The 20,689-nt window shown below is 37.7% G+C and overlaps 1 long non-coding RNA gene across 1 annotated transcript in view; it reads left to right on the forward strand.

Annotated features, from left to right (window-relative positions):
• The window catches only part of LOC112775131 (uncharacterized), a 29,507-nt gene extending 24,978 nt beyond the window's left edge, over window positions 1-4,529 (forward strand). Inside the window, exons 3-4 of the long non-coding RNA XR_003189457.2 lie at window positions 3,904-4,006; window positions 4,225-4,529. This is a non-coding gene — a long non-coding RNA (uncharacterized lncRNA). The remainder of the gene's footprint in view (window positions 1-3,903; window positions 4,007-4,224) is intronic.
• Window positions 4,530-20,689: the final 16,160 nt, after the last annotated feature.

A 20,689-nucleotide genomic window follows, 5' to 3' on the forward strand; every position in this document is an offset into this window, starting at 1 on the left:
TCTGATGGCCAAAGAAATATTGATTGTTTTCCTCCATATCAATGAGGTTTTGAGCTTCCTCTGCTGTCTTCATCAATTGTAAGGAGCCTCCTGCTGAATGATCTAATGCTTCCTAAGCCTTCATAGTCAAACTTTCATAAAGTTTTGAAGGATGTCCCATTCATTAAACATCTCAGGGGGGTATTTTCTAATTAGGACCTTGTACCTTTTCCATGCCTCATAGAGAGATTCAGCATCTATTTGTGAGAAGGTTTGCACCTCAGTCTTGAGTCTGATGATTCTTTGAGGGGGGTAGAATTTGGCCAAAAATTTATTCACTAGATCCTCCTAGCTAGTGATGCTTCCTTGTGTAAAGGTTTTAAGCCATTGAGCAACCTTGTATCTCAATAAAAATGGGAACAGCAGCAATTTGTATGTTTCTGGATGCACACCATTGGATTTCACTGTGTCACAAATCCTCAGAAAGGTAGATAAGTGTTGGTTTGGATCCTCCAAAGTGCTTCCTCCATATGAACAATTGTTTTGTACCAATGTCATGAGCTGGGGCTTCAATTCAAAGTTATTTGCATTGATATTTGGAGTAAGGATGCTACTCCCACAATGTCTTGGATTAGCAAATGTGTATAAATTCAATACTCTCCTTTGTAGTTGACCATTGTTGTTTGCCATTCCTACTGGTGGATTTGTTGGATTTGTTGAGTGTTCCTCCATCTCATAAAATTCTTCTTCAAAAAGTTCTTCCTTTCCAACAATTCCTTTCCCTCTTGCTTCTTTTCTTATCCTTCAGAGAGTTCTTTCATCAGCTTCACAAAAAGTAGGGGTCTCCCTTCTTACCTCTGTCATAAAACCAAAACAACAAGAAACACAAGAGCACCCTGTAGCTTGAGTGCAGTGAGAGTTAGTAGAGACAAAGTCTCAAATAGTTAGTGTGCTAGTTAAAAACAAAGGAAATAAACAAAAATAAAGAAAAAGTGCTTAATCTAGACCACCACCTTACTTAATCATTTTCAATCTAATCAATTCCCGGTAACGGCACCAAAAACTTGATGGATTAGAACTGAAATTCCAACACATAAAACTCACCGGCAAGTGTACCGGGTCGTATCAAGTAGTAATTACTCACATGAGTAATTTGTAACCGACAAAATGTAAATGACAAGGAATTTAAAGTGCAGAAAGTAAAATTACAGAAACTTAAAGTGCAAGAAAGTAAATGACTGAAACTTAAATTGCAAGAAATGTAAATTGCTGAAGCTTAGATTGCAAGAAATGTAAATTGCTTGAATAATAAAGGGGTGTGGGATGCTGGAATTTAGAATTTAATGACAGAAAGTAAAGAAGATGAATTAAGTGCAAAAGATCTAAACAGAAAGTAAATTGCAATGAAAAATAACACAGAAAATAAATTCAACTAAATTGCAAGGACTAGGAAGGAAATCCAAGAGCTCAGAGGCTCAATGAGACTAGAAAACAAGTCTATATCTCAAATTTTTCCTTGATCCAGCAGAGAATAATTTGCAGAAGAAAAGAAAATGTAAAACAATAAAGGAAATTTAGATCCAGTCCTTAGATCAATTGAGAGGAAGAGTAAGAGCTGATTCTCATAATTTGAATAAATGGAACTCTTCAAAAACTCAATTCAAGATCCAAAGGAAGATAGCAAAAGTAGCAGAAGAAATGGAAATCAAAACAGAAAGCTAAATCCAATTCACAATTCCTTAGAATCTTGCAGAAGAGAACAAAGATGAATTGTAGATCAAGGATTGAAACAGAATTTCTTCAATCTCTATCCACAATTCAAATACAGAATTCCAGAAAATCAAAAGTGAGAACAAGGAGGAGAGAACTCAGCTCTCAATCCCAATTCTCAGTTCAAAACTCAAAATCAATGAAAATTCAAAAGTGAAAGTAAGTGTCAACAAAAAGGTTCTCTCTAAATCAAACTAAGTTCTATTTATACACTTTCTATTTTGGATTTTTAGAATTTGGAATGGGCTTCTCAATTGGTGAAGAATTGAATCCAAAATAGCAATTGAAGTGGAGCGTTCAGTTAACTAAGTTTACTGAGCACTCCAAGTCTTGGTCCATGGCTTCATTTTGGTGCGTGCCTTGCTCCAGGGTAGCGTTCAGTTACTTTAAAGTAACTGAGCGCTACATGTGCTCCCTTGGCTTTCCCATGTTGCGTCACAAGCCTCACTCAAGTGAGTTTCTATAGCGCTCAGTGAAAAGCAATTAACTGAGCTTCGAGCCTTGGTGGAAGCAAATCACAAATTTTCTTGGCATGAAAGGGTAGAGCTCAGTTGGAAACTTTTAACTTAGCGCCCTCTTTATGGAGCACTAGTGTAGCGCCTTATGCTTTGACTTGAGAGCTCCAGGTTCGACTCCTTGTGAGGTATTGTGTGCCATTTTTATTTCAAGGAGTAGCGCTCAGTGAAGAGTAAGTAACTGAGCGCCCCTTTTGCTTTTGGTGGAGGTTGCCAATTCGAACCTTGGTTGAGCCATTCAATACCAATTTCCTAGGCCATTTGCAATGTAAAGAGTGCTCATGCAAGGAAGCTCCAGGTTCAAACCTCATTAAACCCATTTTGGTTTGTTTTCTTGCAAGTAGTAACGCCTCCTTGGTTTCCCCATGTCCTTGGTTCGAAACTTGGCTCTCCCTTTTTCTTCAATGCTCTTTGAATTTCTTTTGGGAGGGCCACAAAAAAGTTAACTAAAGTTAACTGAGCGCTAGTGCTTTCTTCACTCGTTGTGGGCGCTCAGTTAAGTAACTTAACTTAACTCCATGCTGTTGGTGCTTCCTTGGTGCGCCATTAGTCTTGCTTGGTTTGGTGTTGGGCTAGCGCTCAGTTAAGTAAGTTCACTGAGTGCTATGCCCTCTTGCCTCCTTGGTTGATGCACCACGCTTTTGGTTCCTCACGCTTTCCAAAGCGTGGCCTAAGGTTCAAAGCATACTTTTACTTCAAAAGCGTGCCAAAAATTCCTTTTTCAACCATTTCTTCACCTACAAGTAATTCAAACAACCAATCAAAGCATCACCAAATTCACAAGGTTCATAAATCATTCAAAAACCAATTAAATTTAGCTTAAACCTCATGATTTAGTGTCAAATAAAGGATGGTTGATTGATTCAACAAAACCATGCAAATTCACTCCAAATTACTTACTTATAATGCAAGAAAGTGCATAAAACCAAATGAAACAAGTAAAAATTCCTTGAAAAGCTAGCATAAGATGACTTGTCATGATCTTCGCTGCATATGACACCAATGCAACTCCTCTTACTTGGCTTCTCAAATTCTTGCACGACAATCCCAATCTCTTGGAAGTTGTCACAGTAATATATATGCCATCTCTTTCTTTTCCTTCAAATTTTCTCATCACATACTCAATCCTAATTTTTAATAACTTTCACAAAAAGAACATGAAGGAATCAAGAGCAAAACAGCTCAACAAAATTGTGGACTTTCTTGGGATGATACCAGGAAGATGCCACTCACTACTTGGGATGATAAAAGTTGGGGGGCATACAAGTTCTATAAACTTGTAAAGAAGTGTCATTTTTTAAACTAATAATTTTATTATTTGTATTGGACCAACTTTTTTGTGTCATGTGTTATAAGGGGGGGGCTGTTGCAAACTTGCAATAAGTGAATTTACACCTTGAAAATTGAAAATGATGCCGGTGGAATTCAGCAACTATAGACTGTAGAGTATAGACTATATAGTTAATAGTTGTATTTATTTGTATGCTACTTTTGGAGTCCCATGAGCATCCAACTTTTCAATTTTTCAATATTATCATTATTAATTTATTATTAACAACCCTCTCCCCACCCTCTTCTTTGTTTATTCTAATCTATAACAAACAACAAACCTCATATCATTCCTTTTCTTCTTGATCAGCTATTAAGAGGAAGCAAACATGGACGCAGAGGCAACAGTTGTTTTAGAAGTTCTAGTGACAAAAGCTGTTGAGGACACAGATCATAAAGATGATAAAATTAAGGTATTTTTTTTATGTTGTTTTACATTTGTTACTTTAGAAGTTTTGCATTGCCTTGAGTTTTATCTAATATTCATTCATCAGTGATATTTTAGTGTAATCCATATAAGATTGATACACCTAATACTATAGTAGCATTGCTTAAGAAAATTGAATCAGGATGAATAATATGTTCTTAGTTCCTAATTATGTTTTTCTTTACTTTGAATGATTTATAATAGGAAACAAACGGGGACTTACCTCAAGTAGAGATTGAAGGTAAGAAAGAAGAGGAAGAGAATTCTTTTAATGGAGAATTCATTAAAGTCGAAAAGTAAGAGAACACGGTGGCAGAAAGAAGCTCAGACTCAGATCCTCCAAGCAGAGAATTTCTAGAAGCACAATAGAAGATTATTATAGAATTCTAAATTTGTCAATTATTCAACTACTAGAGTGAAGTTATTAATTTTGATTTTCAGTACTAAAAAATTTTATATTATATTTAATACTTTATTTATGAATTATATAATATTTTGTTTATAGGTTATGATTTTTTGTTATTGTAAAAATTTAAACAGAAAATTATTTGTTTAATATGGTAAAAACAATGGTTAAAACTACCTTTTTAAACGATAAAAAATGTCACTTTATCCGGTAAAAACGGCACATTGTAATTGCCATTTTAAGCAACATGAAATGTCATTTTAGCATGGTAAAAAAGGCGGTTTCAAACGCTATTTTAACCAATAAAAATGCCATTATCAGGGTAAAAATGGCGGTTCAAAATGCCATTTTAACCAACTAAAAATGTCGTTTTAATCCGGTAAAAATGGTGGTTTCAAATGCCATTTTAACCAATAGAAAATGCCACTCTGCCAAGGTAAAAATGGCGGTTCATAAACGCCGTTTTAACCAACCAAAAACGCCATTTTACCCTGAAAATAACGGCGGTTTGAACTACCATTTTAACCAACAAAAAAATGCCATTTTAACCGCCGTTTTAACCCAACTCAAAAACCGCCATTTTAACCAGGTAATTGTGGCGGTTTTTCAAAAACCGCCGCCGTAATAACCAAATGGCGCTTCAAATTAGGGCGGTTTTTTTAGTGCCATTCAAGGTAATAATGGCGGTTCAAACCACCATAATAATCTCAAAAAACTGCCGTAATTTGCCAAGTTTTTTTTGTAGTGGTTGTCTCTATAAATAAAAAGATTGAAATCAATAAAAGCATGCATTGCAACCTACTCTAAACCACACTAAAATTCTACAAAATTTTCAATCACACTGATGCACGGAAAAAAGGAGTGCTTGTACATTTGAGTGTTGAATATCATTACTTTTTTCTTATTTGTATTGAAACTTTGCAAGCTATTGATCCAACAAACAAACTGATTAAGTAAATCCTAGGTCGAGCTCATCCTTTTGAGAGAGGAGTTGTATCTACTCCCAAATGAGATTTTAATACAAGCTTGTTTCGTCGCCATCTGTTGAATTTGACGAAAAACAAGTGAAACAAATTGGCATGCCCGGTAGGATCCTAGGTTAAATTAGTATCTTGTGCCTTGAAACTTTGCATGCAAATGCAAAGTGGTAAGATTGTAAGTATGTCTGTTCATGCTTCTATTTCGACAGAAGGGTTGAATTCTAAAGGGGCTGGCGAGTCCAGTATGAGAACTATGGGAGTAGAAGCTACTCCTATGATAGCAAGTGGTGGTCGACATAGTATCCCAGTCATGATTACAGGAGAGTAACCTTCTATTGCAACCACCATTATGTGGCCCCTTATGGACTGCCAGTTAATCATTTGCCACCATTTGAGGAGGTGACAGTGATTCCTGGAGTGGTAGTACGAGAACAAATCCATTATATAATCCATGCCTCCTCCTGGGTATCCCACATGGGAAGGATATATTCCGAATTGATAAATATTGTAACATGAGTTATTTTGGTTGTTATTTTTATCTAGAAAGTTAATAAATTAAGCTCAAGTTTGAAGTATTTTGTGCTTTAATTGAATATTACTTTGATTGCTTTGAGTTTGGGAATTCTTGTAAAAATTGATGGAAAAAGGAACAACAAAGGCATCAATAAAGAATAAAACATTCAATACTTCTGAAGCAACAATATAGAAGATCAAGAAAGGAAAATTGATGAGCAACTTTTTGAAGACAAACAAGGCAAATGGTGCAAGCTTTGAAGGCTTTACTTCAAGCATTATGAGTGAATTCTCCAAATCCATTCAATTGGAGTCTTTAACGCCACTCCAAGGCCTCGTTTTGGTGCAAGAAATGACACCTCCAACTCCATTCCTTGTGCAGCCTTGGAACCTCAAATTTGGAGGCACAATTGGCGTCTTCCATGCCTCATGAAACCAGGTCTCCAATGTCATTCTTCAAGCAACCTTTAGGACTTGATTTTGATCCTAAATTGGCATTGTCCATGCTTTAAGAAATGGCGTGCAAGATACCATTCTCATGCTTTCTAGGGAGCTGATGAGCGGATATTTTATACACTTTTGGGGTTAATTTCATGTAATTTTTAGTATGTTTTAGTTAGTTTTTAGTTTATTTTCATTAGTTTCTAGGAAAAATTCATATTTCTGGACTTTACTATGAGTTTGTGTGTTTTTCTGTAATTTCAAGTATTTTCTGGCTGAAATTGAGGGAGCTCAGCAAAAATCTGATTCAGGCTGAAAAAAGGACTGCTGATGTTGTTGGATTCTGACCTCTCTGCACTCGAAATGGATTTTCTAGAGCTACAAGAGTCCAATTGGAGCGCTTTCAATTGCGTTGAAAAGTAGACATCCAGGGCTTTCCATCAATATATAATAGTCCATACTTTGCGCAAGGATAAATGATGTAAACTGGCATTCAACGCCAGTTCCATGTTGCAGTCTGGCGTTCAGCGCCAGAAACAAGTTACAAATAGGAGTTGAACGCCAGAAACAGGTTACAACCTGGCATTTAACTCCAGAAACAGCCTAGGCACGAGAGAAGCTTAAGTCCCAGCCCCAGCACACACCAAGTGGGCTCCAGAAGTGGATTTCTGCACCAATTATCTTAGTTTATTCATTTTCTGTAAACCTAGGTCACTAGTTTAGTATTTAGACAACTTTTAGAGATTTATTTTGTACCTTATGACATTTTTAGATCTGAACTATATAACTTTTGATGGCATGAGTCTCTAAACTCCATTGTTGGGGGTGAGGAGCTCTGCTGTGTCTCGATGAATTAATGCAATTACTTCTTCTGTTTTCCATTCAAACACGCTTGTTTCTATCTAAGATGTTCATTCGCACTTCAATATGATGGATGTGATGATTCGTGACACTCATCACCATCCTCAACCTATGAATGCGTGCCTGACAACCACCTCCGTTCTACATTCGATTGAATGAGTATCTCTTGGATTCCTTAATCAGAATCTTCGTGGTATAAGCTAGAATCCATTGGCAGCATTCTTGAGAATCCGGAAGTCTAAACCTTGTCTGTGGTATTCCGAGTAGGATTCAGGGATTGAATGACTGTGACGGGCTTCAAACTCACAAGGGTTGGGCGTAGTGACAGACGCAAAAGGACCAATGGATCCTATTCCAGCATGAGTGAGAACCAACAGATGATTAGCCGTGCGATGACAGCGCACCTGGACCATTTTCACTGAGAGGACGGATGGTAGCCATTGACAACGGTGATCCACCAACATACAGCTTACCATAGGAGGAACCTTGCGTGCGTGAAGAGGAGTACAAGAGAAAAGCTGAAATTCAGATGACAAAGCATCTCCAAAACTCCAACATATTCTCCATTATTGCATAACAAGTATTTATTTTATGCCCTTTGACTTTTTACAATTAAAACTAAAAATTATTATTGATATTATATCCTGACTAAGAGATACATGATAACCATAGCTTGCTTCAAGCCAACAATCTCCGTGGGATTCGACCCTTACTCACGTAAGGTATTACTTGGACGACCCAGTGCACCTGCTGGTTAGTTGTGTGAATTTGTAAGAAATAGTAATATTGACATTGACATATACAAATTCGTGCACCAAGTTTTTGGCGCCGTTGCCGGGGATTGTTCGAGTTTGGACAACTGACGGTTCATTTTGTTGCTTAGATTAGGAAATTTTGTCTATTGGGTCAGAGTCTTTTACTTTCTTTTAGAATCCTTATTTTCTTTTTCAAAAGGTTTTTGAAATTTTATTTTTTTTTTACTAATAATTGAGTGTTTCTGTTTGAGTTTAGTTTTATATTTTAAGTTTGGTGTCAATTGCATGTTTTATATTTTCCTTTAAAATTTTTGAATTTGTGTTCTTTGATTTTCTTGGATCTTCAAGTTGTTCTTGTTTATTTTTCTTGTTTGATCTTTAGTTTTTCTTGTTTTTCTTGTGCTTTTTCAAAACAATAGTTTTCAAAAAAAATTCTATTCTTAGTTATTAAAAATACTTCTTCAAAACAAGTGTTACATTTACAGCTCAATTGGCTAGAGCGTTGGTTTATGTTCTTGGTAATTGGGTATCTTATTTTTAAAATCCTTTTTCAAAAATAATTTTTCTTTGATTAAATCTTGTGCCAAACTTTAAGTTTGGTGTTTTCCTGTTAATTTTTCTTTAGTTTTCAAAAATTTTAATTAAGTTTTCTAAAAATTTTAAGTTTGGTGTTCTATTTTCATGTTCTTGTTGTTCTTGTGAGTCTTCAAAGTGTTCTTGAGTTTTCCTTGTATCTTGATCTTGAAATTTTTAAGTTTGGTGTTCCTTGGTGTTTTCCCTCTAAAATTTTCGAAAACAAGGAGCATTAAATCTAAAATTTTAAATCTTGTGCTATTTTGTTGTTTTTCTCTTTCCTCATTAATTTCAAAAGTATATTTTCTCTCTATTTTAAAGCAAATTTTCGAAAATCAATTTTTAAAATTCAGAATTTTATTTCAAAATTTAAAATCTTTTTCAAAAATCATATCCAAAGTTTTTCAAATCTTCTTAATTAAGTAATTACTGTAGTCTTAAATTTTTTGTTCTTAATTTTCAAATTCTATATTTAATTTCAAACTATTTTATTCTCTTTTCTTTTATTATTTATTCGTTCCCCTTTTACAAAAAAAAATAAAAAAAATAAAAATAAAAATATATTCTATTAGCTAGTCATATCAATTCCCTTTTCTCCATCATGAATCAAAGTGGAATTGAACAGTCCAGAAGGACTCTGGGGTCATATGCCAACCCCACTACTGCTTCATATGGGAGTAGTATCTGTATACCCTCCATTAGAGTCAGTAGCTTTGAGTTGAATCCTCAGCTCATTATCATGGTGCAGCAAAGTTGCCAGTATTTCGGTCTTCCTCAGGAAGAACCTACAGAGTTTCTGGCACAGTTTTTACAGATTGCTGACACATTACATGATAAGGAAGTAGATCAGGATGTCTACAGATTATTACTGTTTCCATTTGCTGTAAAAGACCAAGCTAAGAGGTGGTTAAATAACCAACCTAAGGCTAGCATAAGGACATAGAAACAACTGTCAGAAAAATTCCTGAATCAATACTTCCCTCCAAAACGGATGACACAGCTAAGGCTGGACATCCAAGGCTTTAAACAAGGAGATAATGAATCTCTTTATGATGCCTGGGAGAGATACAGAGAGATGCTAAGAAAATGCCCCTCTGAAATATTTTCAGAATGGGTGCAGTTAGACATCTTCTATTATGGGCTTACAGAGAAAGCTCAAATTTCTCTAGATCACTCAGCTGGTGGATCTATACACATGAGAAAGACAATTGAAGAGGCTCAAGAGCTTATTGATACAGTCGCTAGAAATCAGCATCTGTACCTAAATAGTGAATCTTCCATGAAAGAAGAGGCTAAAACAGTAACTGCTGAACTCAGTCCTGTAGAACAAATTACTGAATTCAATGAGCAATTAGACTTTCTAACAAAACAGCTGGCCGAATTCAAGGAGATACTACAAGACACAAGAATGGCTAATATAAATATGGAGGTATAGTTAAAGCAAACAGAAAAACAGTTATCAAAACAAATAACAGAAGAGTGCCAAGCAGTTCAATTAAGAAGTGAAAAAACATTAAATACCTCACTTCAAGGCAGCAGGAAGCCAAGAAAAGAACAAACTGCTATCCAAAATCCCTCTGAGGACAGTAAGAGCCCAGAGAGGAATAACTCTGGCGTTCAAACGCCAGAAACAAGCAAAGAAGTGGCGTTGAACGCCCAAAAGAAGCACAGTTCTGGCGTTCAGACGCCAGGAACAGGTGAGGAGTTGGCGTCCAACGTCACTCCAGCTTCTAACTCTGGTATTCAAATGCCAGTGAGGGATCAGACATACACAAGTGCTGATAACAACCCCTCTAAAAAGGCTTCTCCAACCACCTCTGTAGGAAATAAACCTGCAACAACTAAGGTTGAGGAATATAAAGCCAAGATACCTTATCCTCAAAAACTCCGCCAAGAGGAGCAAGATAAGCAATTTGCTCGCTTTGCAGATTATCTCAGGACTCTTGAAATAAAGATTCCGTTTGCAGAGGCACTTGAGCAAATACCTTCTTATGCCAAGTTCATGAAAGAGATCTTGAGTCATAAGAAGGATTGGAGAGAAACTGAAAGAGTTCTCCTCACTGAAGAATGTAATGCAGTCATTCTGAAAAGCTTTCCAGAAAAGCTTAAAGATCCCAGAAGCTTTCTGATACCATGCACATTAGACGGTAATTGCACCAGGACAGCTTTATGCGATCTTGGGGCAAGCATCAACCTAATACCTGCATCCACCATCAGAAAGCTTGGTTTAACTGAAGAAGGTAAACCGACCCGGATATGTGTCCAACTTGCTGATGGCTCCATTAAATACCCATCAGGCGTGATTGAGAACATGATTGTTTGGGTTGGGCCATTCGCCTTTCCCACTGACTTTGTGGTGCTGGAAATAGAGGAGCACAAGAGTGCTACTCTCATTCTAGGAAGACCTTTCCTAGCAACTGGATGAACTCTCATTGATGTCCAAAAGGGGGAAGTAACCCTGAGAGTCAATGAGGATGAGTTTAAGTTGAATGCTATTAAGGCCATGCAGCATCCAGACACACCAAAAGACTGCATGAAAGTTGATCTTATTGACTCTTTAGTGGAGGAGATCAACATGGCTGAGAGTCTCGAATCAGAGCTGGAAGACATCTTTAAAGATGTTCCGCCTGATCTAGAGGATTCAGAGGAATTGAAAAAGCCTCTGAAACTTCCTCAGGAAGAGGAAAAACCTCCTAAACCCGAGCTCAAACCATTACCACCATGCCTGAAATATGCATTTCTAGGAGAAGGTGACACTTTTCCAGTGATCATAAGCTCTGCTTTAAATCCACAGGAAGAGGAATCACTAATTCAAGTGCTAAGGACACACAAGACAGCTCTTGGGTGGTCTATAGGTGACCTTAAGGGCATAAGCCCAGCTAGATGCATGCACAAGATCTTATTGGAGGACAATGCTAAGCCAGTGGTTCAACCACATAGGCGGTTAAATCCAGCCATGAAGGAAGTGGTGCAGAAAGAGGTCACCAAATTACTGGAGGCTGGGATTATTTATCCTATTTCTGATAGCCCCTGGGTGAGCCCTATCCAAGTTGTCCCCAAAAAGGGAGGCATGACAGTGGTTCATAATGAAAAAAATGAACTGGTTCCTACAAGAACAGTTACAGGGTGGCGCATGTGTATTGACTACAGAAGGCTCAATACAGCCACCAGAAAGGATCATTTTCCTTTACCATTCATAGACCAGATGCTAGAAAGATTAGCAGGTCATGATTATTAGTGCTTTTTGGATGGCTATTCAGGCTACAACCAAATTGCAGTAGATCTCCAAGATCAAGAGAAAATAGCATTCACATGTCCATCTAGAGTGTTTGCTTACAGAAGGATGCCATTTGGGCTGTGTAATGCGCCTGCAACCTTTAAGAGATGCATGCTCTCTATTTTCTCTGATATGGTGGAAAAATTTCTGGAAGTCTTCATGGATGACTTCTCAGTATATGGAGACTCATTTAACTCCTGTCATGATCACCTAACACTTGTTCTGAAAAGATGCCAAGAGACCAACCTAGTTTTAAACTGGGAAAAATGTCACTTTATGGTGACTGAAGGGATTGTCCTTGGGCATAAAATTTCAAACAAGGGAATAGAGGTGGATCAAGCTAAAGTGGAAGTAATTGAAAAATTACCACCACCTGCTAATGTTAAGGCAATCAGAAGCTTTCTGGGGCATGCAGGATTCTACAGGAGGTTTATAAAGGATTTTTCAATTATTGCAAAACCTCTGAGCAATCTGCTAGCTGCTAACACACCATTTATGTTTGACACAGAGTGCCTGCAAGCGTTTGAAACTCTGAAAGCTAAGCTGGTCACAGCACCAGTTATCTTTGCACCAGACTGGACATTACCATTTGAACTAATGTGTGATGCCAGTGACCATGCCATTGGTGCAGTACTGGGGCAGAGGCATGACAAGCTTCTGCATGTCATTCATTATACTAGCCGCGTTTTAAATGATGCCCAAAAAAACTACACAACCACAGAAAAAGAATTGCTTGCAGTGGTTTATGCCATTGACAAGTTTAGATCATACTTAGTAGGATCCAAAGTGATTGTGTACACTGACCATGCTGCTCTTAAATATCTACTAACAAAGCAGGATTCAAAACCCAGGCTCATAAGATGGGTGTTACTTCTGCAGGAGTTTGATATAGAAATAAGAGACAGAAAAGGGACAGACAACCAAGTGGCTGACCATCTGTCCCGGATAGAGCCAGTAGAAGGGGCGTCCTTTCCCTCTATTGAGATCTCTGAAACCTTTCCGGATGAGCATTTGTTTGCATTCAGGAAACACCATGGTTTGCAGACATTGCAAACTATAAAGCTGCAAGGTTCATACCCAAGGAGTACAGCAGGCAACAAAAGAAAAAATTAATTATTGATGCAAAGTACTACTTGTGGCATGAACCCTATCTCTTTAAGAGATGTGCAGACGGAATAATCCGTAGGTGTGTGCTTAGAGAAGAAGCACAGAGGATCTTATGGCATTGCCATGGATCACAATATGGAGGCCATTTCGGAGGTGAGCGAACAGTCACCAAGGTCCTCCAATGTGGCTTCTACTGGCCTACACTCTATAGAGATTCCCGAGAGTTTGTACGTAACTGTGACAGTTGCCAAAGAGCTGGTAATCTGCCTCATGGTTACGCCATACCTCAACAAGGAATCTTGGAGATTGAGTTGTTTGACGTGTGGGGAATTGACTTCATGGGACCTTTCCCACCATCATACTCAAACACTTATATTCTGGTGGCAGTCGACTATGTATCAAAATGGGTAGAGGCCGTTGCCACACCCACCAATGATACTAAAACAGTGCTGAAGTTCCTCCAAAAACATATCTTCAGCAGGTTTGGTGTCCCTAGGGTACTAATCAGTGATGGGGGCACTCACTTCTGCAACAAACAGCTTTACTCTGCCATGGTCCGGTATGGGATTCGCCACAAGGTGGCGACTCCATATCACCCACAGACAAATGGGCAGGCTGAAGTCTCTAATAGAGAAATAAAAAGAATCCTGGAACGGACTGTAATTACCTCGCCATACTAGCTTGTGTATGGTAAGGCCTGTCCCGTGAAACTGGAACATAAGGCCTACTGGGCAACCAGATTCCTAAACTTTGATGCCAAATTAGCTGGAGAAAAAAGATTGCTCCAGCTGAATGAGCTAGAGGAATTCAGATTCACTGCTTTCGAAAATGCCAAGCTTTATAAAGAGAAATCAAAGAGGTGGCATGACAGAAAGCTGTCATCTAGAATCTTTGAACCAGGACAAAAGGTTCTGTTGTTTAACTCTAGGCTCAGGCTATTTTCCGGGAAACTGAAATCCCGGTGGAGGGGACCATATGTGATTACAAGTGTATCACCATACGGTTATGTGGAGCTTCAAGACATTGATTCTGATAAGAAGTTCATTGTTAATGGACAGAGAATCAAGCACTATCTTGAAGGCAATGTTGAGCAAGAGTGCTCAAGGCTGAGGCTAGATTAAAAGCTCAGCAAGGTCCAGCTAAAGACAATAAAGAAGCGCTTGCTGGGAGGCAACCCAGCCGTTAGCTAACTTTTTCTGTTATTTTATTTTATTTTATTTTATTTTATTTTATTTTATTTTTCATTTTAATTACATGAGCTTAATATTAACAAGGTAAAGAATCAATTGTATAAGTTCACAGGGCTACAGAAGGATTCAGAGCACAAAACAGAAAAAAAGGAGCTCACTGGCAAGAAAACGCCAGTAAGGATAGCCATCTGGGCGTTAAACGCCAGAAAGAAGCATCTTCTGGGCATTGAACGCCAGAAAGAAGCACCTTCTGGGCATTTAACGCCAGATTTACAGCATCCTGGGCGTTCAGAAAAACGCCCAGTGACAAAGGAGTTCTTGGCGTTCAACGCCAGAAAGAAGCAACAGCTGGGTGTTGAACGCCCAGGAGAAGCATCATTTGGGCGTTAAACACCCAAAACATGCAGCATTTGGGCGTTTAAACACCAGGATGGTGGGGAGGAGGTAAATTCGTTTTTACTTCACAATTTTTATTTTAATTTTAATTTTCATGTTTCAATTCATGATTTCTTGCATAAACATGTTACAAATTCTCAATTCCAAAAATCTTTTAACCCTAATTTCTAAAAGCCCTATTTCAAAAATATCAAATGTATCTTAATCCATAAACACAAATCTTTTTTTTCAATCCAATCCAACTCTTTTTCAAATTTTCCAAAACAAATCTATCTCTTTTCCTTTTAAAATCTTTTCAACTCATCAATATCTTTTTCAAATCTCCACATTATCTTTTTCAAAATCCAGATTTATTTTTTTCAAATATCTTTCATATCTTTTCAATTTTAAATAAAGATATTCCAAAAGAGAGTATTCCAAAACCACTTTGGAATCAAGAGAAGTTCTTAACCAAAGAACATTTAGACCATTACTACAAAATAATGGGTCTAAGATCAGTGATCCCGGAAGTCAAGTTCGATCTGAAAGAAGATGAATATCCGGAGATCCAAGAGCAGATTCGAAATAGGAACTGGGAAATCCTAGCTAATCCTGAAACAAATGTGGGAAGGAATATGGTTCAGGAGTTCTACGCTAATCTGTGGCAAACAGACAGGCAGAGAATATCTGGAACCGCCCTCTATGACTATCGGACTTTGGTCAGAGGAAAGATTGTTCACATCCACCCTGACAAGATTAGGGATATCTTTAAGCTACCTCAGCTGAAAGATGACCCAGACTCCTTTAATAAGAGAATGATGAGAACAAACTAGGGCCTGGATAAGATTCTAGAGGATATATGCATCCCTGGAGCCAGGTGGACCACCAGGCATCCGCTTCCCAACTTCAAGGTTGTTGAGTTCTAATAGCCCTTAAAACCAAAAGGCAAGGGTAATAAAAAGAATCCAAGGCTTTGAGCATCAGTGGATAGGAGGGCCTAAAGGAATCAAATCCTGGCCTAAGCGGCTAAACTAAGCTGTCCCTAACCATGTGCTTGTGGTGTGAAGGTGTCAAGTGAAAACTTGAGACTGAGCGGTTAAAGTCAAGGTCCAAAGCAAATAGAAGAGTGTGCTTAAGAACCCTGGACACCTCTAATTAGGGACTTTAGCAAAGCTAAGTCACAATCTGAAAGGGTTCACCCAATTATGTATCTATGGCATTTATGTATCCGGTGGTAATACTGGAAAACAAAGTGCTTAGGGCCACGGCCAAGACTCATAAAGTAGCTGTGTTCAAGAATCAACATACTGAACTAGAAGAATCAATAATACTATCTGAATTCTAAGTTCCTATAGATGCCAATCATTCTGAGCTTCAATGGATAAAGTGAGATGCCAAAACTGTTTGGAAGCAAAAAGCTACTTGTCCCGCTCATCTAATTAGAATCTGAGCTTCACTCAAAAACTCTGACATATTATTACTTCGTGACTTATATGTATTCTATTTTATTTCTCTAGTTGCTTAGGGACAAGCAACAGTTTAAGTTTGGTGTTGTGATGAGCGGATATTTTATACACTTTTTGGGGTTAATTTCATGTAGTTTTTAGTATGTTTTAGTTAGTTTTTAGTTTATTTTCATTAGTTTCTAGGCAAAATTCATATTTCTAGACTTTACTATGAGTTTGTGTGTTTTTCTATAATTTCAGGTATTTTCTGGATGAAATTGAGGGAGCTGAGCAAAAATCTGATTCAGGCTGAAAAAAGGACTGCTGATGCTGTTGGATTCTGACCTCTCTGCACTCGAAATAGATTTTCTAGAGCTATAGGAGTCCAATTGGTGCGCTTCGAATTGCGTTAGAAAGTAGACATCTAGGGCTTTCCATCAATATATAGTAGTCCATACTTTGCTCAAGGATAGATGACGTAAACTGGCGTTCAACGCCAGTTCCATGTTGCAGTCTGTCATTCAGCGCCAGAAACAGGTTACAAATGGGAGTTGAACGCCAGAAACAGGTTACAACCTGGCATTAAACTCCAGAAACAGCCTAGGCACGTGAGAAGCTTAAGTCCCAGCCCCAGCACACACCAAGTGGTCCCCAAAAGTGGATTTCTGCACCAATTATCTTAGTTTATTCATTTTCTATAAACCTAGGTCACTAGTTTAGTATTTAAACAACTTTTAGAGATTTATTTTGTACCTTATGACATTTTTAGATCTGAACTATATACCTTTTGATGGCATGAGTCTCTAAACCCCATTGTTGGGGGTGAGGAGCTCTGCTGTGTCTCGATGAATTAATGCAATTACTTCTGTTTTCCATTCAAACACGCTTGTTTCTATCTATGATGTTCATTCGCACTTCAATATGATGGATGTGATGATCCGTGACACTCATAACCATCGTCAACCTATGAACGCGTGCCTGACAACCACCTCCATTCTACATTCGATTGAATGAGTATCTCTTGGATTTCTTAGTCAGAATCTTCATGGTATAAGCTAGAATCCATTGGCAGCATTCTTGAGAATCCGAAAAGTCTAAACCCTGTCTGTGGTATTCCGAGTAGGATTCAAGGATTCAATGACTATGACGGGCTTCAAACTCACAAGGGTTGGGCGTAGTGACAGACGCAAAAAGACCAATGGATCCTATTCCAGCATGAGTGAGAACCAACAGATGATTAGCCGTGCGATGACAGCGTACTTGGACCATTTTCACTGAGAGGACGGATGGTAGCCATTGACAACGGTGATCCACCAACATACAGCTTGCTATAGGAGGAACCATGTGTGCGTGAAGAGGAGTACAAGAGAAAAGCTGAAATTCAGATGACAAAGCATCTCCAAAACTCCAACATATTCTCCATTATTGCATAACAAGTATTTATTTTATGCCCTTTGACTTTTTACAATTAAAACTAAAAATTATTATTGATATTATATCCTGACTAAGAGATACAAGATAACCATAGCTTGCTTCAAGCCAACAATCTCCGTGGGATTCGACCCTTACTCACGTAAGGTATTACTTGGACGACCCAGTGCACTTGCTGGTTAGTTGTGTGAATTTGTAAGAAATAGTAATATTGACATTGACGTATACAAATTCATGCACAGGAGCCCTATAGTGGCATCCTAGATGCCAACTCATCATCACCAAATGGGCATCCCAAACGCCACTTGTAATACCCTTACTATCAGAATGCCACGCTTCCGGATGCGCCATTCTGATAGCAAAAAGTGTTATAATGACTTCATATATTTAATAATAAAATAGGAGCCTTTGACTCGAAACCGTATCGCTATTTTCTTTTAAAAGCAACCGAAAGCTCTTTTTCGCTAATACAAACATGCATATACATATATACAAAACATTTTGAACATGTACCTTATAAATATAAAAAACATACAAAATATACAACTCCTATCCCTTGATGAAGATGGTCAGTGTCGATTCGAAATTTCACAAAATAATTCCATTGCATGTATAGTCCAAACCGATCATCAACCTGATGGGTTGGAAATCGATTCCAACACCTAAACTCACCGGCAAGTGTCCCGGGTCGTATCAGGTAGTAATAACTCACAAGAGTGAGGTCAATCCCACAGGGATTGATGGATAAAGCAACTTTTGTGAGTGATTAGTTTAGTCAAGCTAACACTGGTGAATTGAGGTGAAATTTGAAGTAACAGAATGTAAATAGCAGTGAATTTAAAGTTGCAGAAAGTAAATGAGCAGAATCTTAAAGAGCAAGAAAGTAAAATAGCTGAAACTTAAATTGCAAGAAAAGTAAATGACTGAAACTTAAAGTGCAAGAAACTTAAATTGCTGAATCTAAATTTATAGGAATCTTAAATTGCTTGAAGAATAAAAGGGATTTGGGTGCTGGGAATTAAAGAGACAGTAAATCAGAACTCAGAACAAGAAATTCGAATTGCAGGAAAATTAAATTCAGATCACAGCAAGCTCAAATGTAAATTAGCAAGGAGGTAGTGAATTTAAATTGCATAGAAAGCAGACTCAGCTTATGAAAAATGTAAAAGTGCAAAAAAGGAATTGCAGAAGAGAGAATTGTAGAGATTGAAAGTGTATAAGCGAAATTGCATTGGAAAGAAAATGAAGCAGAGAAGAAAAGAGAACCCAGATCTGATTTCCAATTCTCAAATTCAAACAAAAAAATTAAAGGAGAGTTCTCTACTCTACTCATACTCCTACTGCTCTCTAATGGAGCCAGCCTCCTCAATGAAATGAAATTGATGCCTTTATATAGGCTTTACAAAATGAAAATGAAATTGAAATTGAAATAAATTACAAATAAAATTCCTAATCTAGCTTCTCTGTGTGCCTTTGAGTGATGATATGGGTTTTGCTTGGTTTGGCCTTGAATGGATGGACCAAGAGTGGCTTGGTTCAAGTGAGGTGGGGTGCATGGGTTTGCTTCCAGGGTAGTGCTCCGCTTGGTTGTGTGAGCATAGCGCTCACTTTCCCTTGGCCTAGCATGCTTTTAGTGTAGCACTCACTAAGTGAGCATTGTGCTCAATATTTGAGCGCTATGTCTTGTGTTGAGTGCGTTTCCCCTTCGAGCCTTGGTGATCCATTTGCTTGGCTATTGAGTGTGGTTTTTGGGCCTTAAAGATGCCTATCACTTGTGCTGCAATTTTGTGCCAAATATAGAATGTTATATATCGTTGGAAAGCTCTGAATGTCAGCTTTCCAACGCAACTGAAAGCGCATCAATTGGACATCTGTATGTTATGGCCCTTTCAAGAAAACATGGTCATGCTATCACAAGGCTTAAAGAAAAGCCCGAAAATGCTCACTCTAGTGAGCATAGCGCTCACTTCTTTGAGCATTAGCCTTTGTTTTTGCTTTCCTTTCTTCCAGGACACGAGAATGCTCACATTTGTGAGCATGGTGCTCACTTCTTTGAGCATTCCTTGGTTTGGCCTTGCTTTCCTTGGTTTAATGCGCCACACTTTATTTTCATGGGCCACGCTTTTAAAAGTGTGGCCTAAGGTCCAAAGCGTGCCCAAACTTCAAAAGTGTGCCAAAATTCTTTTTCTCCTTTTTAGCTTATTTTGTGCTTTTTTGCTTCTTTTTCTTCTTATTTCCTACAAATTTTTTCAAATCAAAAGATTAAAGAAATATACCATTTAAGCACAAAAGAATGCAATATTTATGCATTAATTATCAATTTTTTGTATGAAAAAGCATAGAAAAATATGACATGATGACATGTCATCACAACACCAAACTTAAACCTTGCTTGTCCCCAAGCAAGAAAGGAATCATGCAATAAAGATTGACAATCCAAGGTAAGAAGAATAGCAACTCAATGTTCATGGTTAGCTAGTTTTCTATGCATGCTACAATCACAAAAGAAATGTAAATGATTGATGCTTCTATCTAGCTCATTTTATGAAATCTTTTCCTTATATTTCTTCCTTGAAACATGCTTTTCATTTTCTTATTAGGTTCTCCTTTTGGGTGCTTTGCCCCATGAGTTAATAACAAAGCTACGACTTCTAAATGCTTTGTTTTCAAGTATTACCACTTGATACATAAGCACCACAAGCATTTAATTAGAGGACTTCATTAAGCTTATTTGTTTCTTTTCTTAACTCTCTAATCATTGATGCTCAGAGCCTTGAGCTTTGAGGGAGTGAATTTGCACTTGAGCCTAGGCTTGACTTCTAAGTGTTTTGTTTTCAAGCTTTTTGCTTGATACATAAACACCACAAGTACTTAACAAATGAATTGTCATTGGTACTCAGAGCCTTCAGCTTTCTCATTCTTTCCCTTTTTCTTTTCTTGCCTTAATTTGCAATTGCTTCTTCAAGGTTTTCATGATTTCAAAAGATTTCACAAAATGTCCTAGATGAAAACTTCAATTAAATAAAATCCAATGCAATCGAGCAACAGTTAACCATACTAGCCTTCCAATACTTGTATGCACATGCTAAATTCTTCTTTAATGTCCTTGTTTGTTTATGATCATGATACTTTACTGCTTTTGAATTCACAAAACTCAAGTTGGTAGTCATAATGTCACAGCAACATGTTACAAATCAAGATGCAGGCTATGCTTATTCATACCACACATGCATACAGAGAAGATAAAGACAATCATGCAATTTAAAGTGCTGGAAACAAATGAGAGGAAAAAGGAACTTTACAACCTTGTAATTC

The sequence above is a fragment of the Arachis hypogaea genome, chromosome 19 (assembly GCF_003086295.3).
Source record: "Arachis hypogaea cultivar Tifrunner chromosome 19, arahy.Tifrunner.gnm2.J5K5, whole genome shotgun sequence".
NCBI lineage: Eukaryota > Viridiplantae > Streptophyta > Magnoliopsida > Fabales > Fabaceae > Arachis > Arachis hypogaea.